This window comes from Leopardus geoffroyi, chromosome C1 (assembly GCF_018350155.1).
Source record: "Leopardus geoffroyi isolate Oge1 chromosome C1, O.geoffroyi_Oge1_pat1.0, whole genome shotgun sequence".
In the NCBI taxonomy this organism is placed as follows: domain Eukaryota; kingdom Metazoa; phylum Chordata; class Mammalia; order Carnivora; family Felidae; genus Leopardus; species Leopardus geoffroyi.
In genome coordinates this window covers 45295035-45301034 of record NC_059328.1, presented here as the reverse complement: position 1 = coordinate 45301034, position 6000 = coordinate 45295035, and the positions used below count along the sequence as shown (strand labels likewise).

The 6000-nt window shown below is 41.3% G+C and overlaps 1 long non-coding RNA gene across 1 annotated transcript in view; it reads left to right on the top strand.

Annotated features, from left to right (window-relative positions):
- The first annotated feature begins 545 nt into the window (after positions 1-545).
- The window catches only part of LOC123597954, a 79913-nt gene continuing 74458 nt past the window's right edge, over positions 546-6000 (top strand). Inside the window, exon 1 of the long non-coding RNA XR_006712322.1 lies at positions 546-659. This is a non-coding gene — a long non-coding RNA (uncharacterized LOC123597954). The remainder of the gene's footprint in view (positions 660-6000) is intronic.

The following is a 6000-nucleotide window of genomic DNA, read 5'->3' as shown; positions in this document are numbered from 1 at the left end:
TTCAGACCAGCCTTCCTAGAAACTCATTTTCAAACTACGCCCACTGCTGTGATTGAAAGTGGGTATTTTCAAAATTGCTTGGCTCGGCACACTTGCTGCTCTGGAATTACTTTGAATTGTGGCTTGACTGACAAGCTTATAGAATAGAAATTTGATATCTGAGTAAATAAACAGCTGCCAGGTTCATGCAGGGACTTCTGAGCGTGGCATTTTTCTAAGGACAAGTAGATACATCATCACGAGGGTCCTTGTTAAAAAGATACTCACTTTACCCTGGAAAGTAGGGCCAAAAACTATTCATCTTTATACCCATAACAAGTTCGTTACTTGTAAATATTTAGAAATGAATAACTATGTGATAAATCTCTTTTATAATCATTAAAAAAAATATCAGTTTATAAAATGATTCTTTTCAAGAGCATATGATAATTATTTTTTTAAATTTTGGTTTACAGAAGCTAAACGATGTCTTTTTCTTTTTTTTTTTTTTTTTTTATTTTACAGAGAGAGAGGGAGAGAGAGAGAATCCACGCTGAGCAGGGAGCCTGACATGGGGCTCGATCCCAAGACCCTGGGATCATGACCTGAGTCAAAATCAAGAATTGGACGGTCTACCGACTGAGCCATCCTGGCATCCTTAAGAGATGTCTGTCATTGTGGTAATTATCTATTAGCATAAGTAGTGAATAGTTTTGTTTTCTCTTTTGCCTTTCTCGTTTTCAACATGCTATTTTGTTTTAATATCTTACGGTATTTTCCAGAATCATACTTTCCTTTAGTTTCAAAACTACTTTTGGAAATACATCGGGCATACAATGCAAACAAAAATGGATGTATTAGATGTACTGTGTTTCTTCAGTTGAATTTCCTACTAGAAAAATATAGCAAAATCTTTGCTTTCAGAACTAAAAATACATTTTGTGTGTATTTGATATGATAAGTTAGAACAATCTCCTTCATTTCAATAAGCCTTTATTCCATACCTTCTGCATGCAAGCCACTGTGCTAAGCACTTTATAAGAACTGATCAAGGCAAGTCTAGATATAGGGAGATAGACACCCCCATTGACAGTTGCGAAACAGTGTGGTGATGCTTCCATTTATATGAAATATCCAGAGTCAGCAAATCCAGAGAGACAGAAAGCAGATTAGTAATTTCCAGAGACTGGAAGCAGAGGGAATAGGGAGTGACTGATTAATGGGTGTGGGGCTTCCTTCTGGGCTCATGAAAATGTTCTTGAACTAGAGAGTGCTAGTGGTTGCACAACGCTGTGAGTGTGCTAAATGTCGCTGATGGTTCATTTCATGGTATGTATATTTTACCATAATGCATTTTTCTTAAAAAAAAATACTAAAACAACAAACAGAAATCCCAGTGTGGTAAGGAAAACTCATTCATTCATTCATTCATTCATTCCACAAATATTTACTGAGAGCTTGTTATGTGTCAGTCACTGGTTACGTCCTAGGCACCAACTGCTGAGCAACACCAGACATTGTCAGTCTCTCATGGACTATGTCTAGTTGAGAGACAGAAAATTAACAAGTAATTTTTTTAAGTTTAACCATGGATAAATGCTATGGAAACAAAATGGATAACTAAGACACTTGGCCTAATTGAGGGTGTTGGACAAGGGTCAGGGAAGATTATACAGGGGAAGGACGCATCAGTCCGGGTTTTCACGGATGAGTAGAAGCTGGAACGGAACTGGGGCAGAGGGGTGAGGTGGAGGGACCATGGGGAATATGGTAGCCCCTTTAGGAGCTTGCTGCCATGGACAAGGAGGTGGTGGATATAGAAACAGTGCAAAGGGTGTTTAGAAACTTAATGAGACAGAATTTGATGATGGATTGCATCTGGGATTGTCGAGTCAGGAGGGAGGGAGACAAAGGGGGAGAGAGACAGAGTGCCTGCTTCTTAGCTTTCTGGTTTGCAGATCTGTATGACTGACAGTGTCACTCGAAGATAGGAAATAATCCAGAGGCACCTTTGCCAGATAACGGAAGGTGTTGCAGAAGAAAACACCTAACGTTGGAAGTGGGTCACGTTGACTCAGGTGGGAAGCCTGACACAGTCTCTTCCTCAAATCTTGTGTAAGAATTTTTCCTATGCTCTTTGGAGTTGTAATTAGTAGTCAACAATAAGTCCATGTTGCAATGATAGCTCCATATTCTTGTAACTCAGTAAATATATATTAGCTGTCTAGGAAATGATACATAGTTCCATTATCCCTAGCACATACTTTAATTTCTTTTTAAGAAATTTTTTTTTTTTTTTTTTTTTTTTTTAAATTTTTTTTTTCAATGTTTATTTATTTTTGGGACAGAGAGAGACAGAGCATGAACGGGGGAGGGGCAGAGAGAGAGGGAGACACAGAATCAGAAACAGGCTCCAGGCTCTGAGCCATCAGCCCAGAGCCTGACGCGGGGCTCGAACTCCCGGACCGCGAGATCGTGACCTGGCTGAAGTCGGACGCTTAACCGACTGCGCCACCCAGGTGCCCCTTAAGAAATTTTTAAGGATAAAATAAGAATGAAAGAGAAAAGGGGCACCTGGATGGCTCAGTCGGCTAAGCATCCAACTCTTGATTTCAGCTCCAGTCATGACCTCATGGTTCGTGAGTTAGATCCCCACATGGGGCCCTGTGATAACAGCTTGGAGCCTGCTTGGAATTCTCTCTGTCTCTCCCTCACTCATGCTTGCTCCTACTGTATTACAAATACAGGTCATAAGTAGGAGAGGTAGGATTTAAAATCAAGTCTCTAGGGGCTCCTGGATGGCTCAGTCGGTTAGGCGTCCGACTTCAGCTCAGGTCATGATCTCACGGTCCATGAGTTCCAGCCCCGCGTCGGGCTCTGTGCTGACAGCTCAGAGCCTGGAGCCTGCTTCGGATTCTGTGTCTCCCTCTCTCTCTGCCCCTCCCCCACTCACGCTCTGTCTCTATCAAAAAATGAATAAATGTTAAAAAATTAAAAAAAAAATCAAGTCTCTAGTTGCCTACCAAGATTCACATTTATTCAACTACACTGACATTTTTCTAACTTGAATCATTTGCATGGCACTTTTATGATTTTTTCTACATATGTATGCCACTTATACTAGGATTTTACAACATAGTTTCCTTTGAATTGGCTCATCTGTTTTTAGACTCAAATATATTTTATAAGGGCACTTTATAGTACTAGCATGAATAGAAAGTTAGTGCAATTATAAAGGCAATCATAAAAGGCAAATGGAAACTATAAAGATTACAATTAAACAATGAAACAGTACTAACTTCTAGCTACATGCTGTTGTTTTCTGTTGAGGTTCTGAGTTTGATGCTTGTTCTCTCCCTGTAAAATGAAGGATTAGAAAAGTCAGAGGGGTAATCAAGACCAGTAACATATTGAGAGATAATCCCTGATAATTATTGCAGAGAACAGAAAGAGAAATAATTTTCTCACCATGTGATTCAATGTTATTTACTGCTGTGAACCACCTGAAGCCGTTTTGTAGGCTACTGACATCAAATGTCCCAAGGCTAGGGAGCCACTAGTCCCATCAATGGGATATCCACACTTTGGATTTTCTCTTGATATTGATCCCACCAACATTTGTATTCAAGATCATGGTGGCAAGAGAGTATGTAGCAGTTCAAGTTGCCTCTTTTACAAGAATTATCTGGATCGGGTGTAATGTAGCCTCCCGTTGGCTATGCAGGCATAAAAGAGAAAGGATTTGTCAACCGAAATCTCAGCTCTTACAGCATGTTATGAAATTTACCTCAGGATGGAACATTTCCAAAGCTTAAGTGATTTTAAAAAGGGGGTTTTCATCACTTAGAAGGCCCCCACGTGACCGTAAATGAAATTATAAAACTTCAGAGACCCTGAGAGAATTATTGTCCCCAGTCCAGGAAGATGAGCCCACAACGACAGGTCAAAGCTGCGAGCAGAGGAGGCACTTAGGCTTGATTGAAGAAGAGAGGAAACAAACCTACCGCACTTGGCATTCATTGAAGGGAGACAGAGAAGCAACAAGTGCCTTCCTGAGGAAAGACCAGATGGAAGGAAAATTAAGCAAAGTTGAAAAACATTGCTGTGGTCTGTTCCACAAAAACCAGCAGAGCTGTGGTTTCTCTGGAGCCAGAGATTTGAAAGGTAAGGAAAATAGAGATCACATTACATGGTACTCAAGGGTTCAATGTGCAAAACAATGATTCTAATGAAGGTCTAGCTAACGCCTTTTCTGTCTCAGAGATGAGCAAGGGGAACGAGAGGTATCTAAACCTATAACGGCCATGTATTAACCCAGTCGGAATGATTTACTGTTACCATATTGGGGCTGACTTTGAGTTCAGGAGAGGAAAAAAAAAATGAAAAACAAGCTTACCCATAAAAAGAGATTGTAGAACTTCATGTCCCAACAAGTGGGTAAAAATGTTAACATTGTTTTTTATGTCTTAATAAATGTCTTTCATAAAAATTGCTGACAACACACTCCCTAGATCTCTTTATTAGATCGGAAGAGATATTGATCAGAAGGAGGAGTTGATCAGGAAAAAAAAAGCGTAGAAGGAAACCGGGTCTTAGGTTACATAAAAATATATTGGCTGTCTTTTTGAATTTAATAATCTGGTAAAAATAAGTATTTTTATACAGGTGATAGAAATGAGATAAGAGAAGTTAGGGAAAAAAAGAAGAAGAAGTTAGATAACTTGTCTGGAAACACATAACTGAAAATGTAGAAATCAGAACTTAGAGCCTGCCTGGATCTACAGCCTTTCGTCTTTCAACCAAACCCCTAAACCTTCTCTAATTAATCCTACCAGCTCAATGGAAATGGCCCATATGCTACTAATATTACCTTCAAAACTTCATGGAGTCACAAAACTACTGTGTCGGGAAAGAAGGATGGTGAGTTTGACCCCATTTTGGGGACATTGCAAAACTCCATGGGCAGTAAGGTAATGGTGCCCCCACTCCACAGATGACCAAAATAAGGCTCAGGCAATTACATGTCTTGCCTCAGGTGACGTAACTAATGTGTGGTCGTTCTGGCCATCCGCCTCACATCTCAGGTGGAATTCTTCTACCACGGTAACTTTTGGCTTTGCACGGAGAGCCAGAAGACGCCTTCAGTCATTATGGTCAGATGTGTTTTGTGAGCGACCATCGGCACTACTAGAGCAGTCAGTTTTAAAGACCAGACTGCTATTGTGGGGACTGAACTCTTCTTCCGAGGAGAAATTCAGAATGTGGTTTGTCTTTGCTGTCTCGAATTCCAACAGATTGGTAGGTGATCCAGACTTGTACTTTGCATACTTAGTACGTGAACTGTTTTATCCAGTGAGTGCAAAGACACAAAACGAAGGTGTCGGGTGACAGGGTCTCGATCCTCAGGCTGCACACAATGTCATGGTTACCTTCAGATGGGCAAGATAGGCACAGAACCGAGGAGTCTCTTTTCATGAAGGTTGCTGTAGGGCCACGGGGCCTACCTGCAGCGGGCCCAGCCAGAGGTGCATCAGGTGTAAGCACGGGAGACTAGATCAGAAATGAGGAGGAACGGGTCGAGGCAGTTGTTAGAATGCCCTTGACTCAGAGGTTTGAGTCTGTGATCCTGGAACCGTAAGTTAGGAGCCCCCTCCAGGACTGCCATCTGGAGCGTGCACCGTTTCCGTTATCTCTTGAATCCTTTCATGAGCAATTAGCTCATGTTTTAGCGTTGAAAACCTTCTGATTTGATTTTCCCCATTCTCACTGCCAGTGAATCGTCGTATAGTGTTTCACTGGGAATGTGAATGTGTGTGTATTACGCAGGATCTTTACTTGTATTGGGGAATGGTTGGCGAAATCCCCATGGGGACGGCTTGGCACTTCAGCACTGACCCCCAACACTGAGGGCTAAATCCCAGCCTGGACTGTCTTGGTGAAGCCCTCCATGGTGAACAACAGGGTAACTTAACTGCTGTTTGATTACTGTGTCTAGAGATAATCTGTGGAAATGATAGGAAT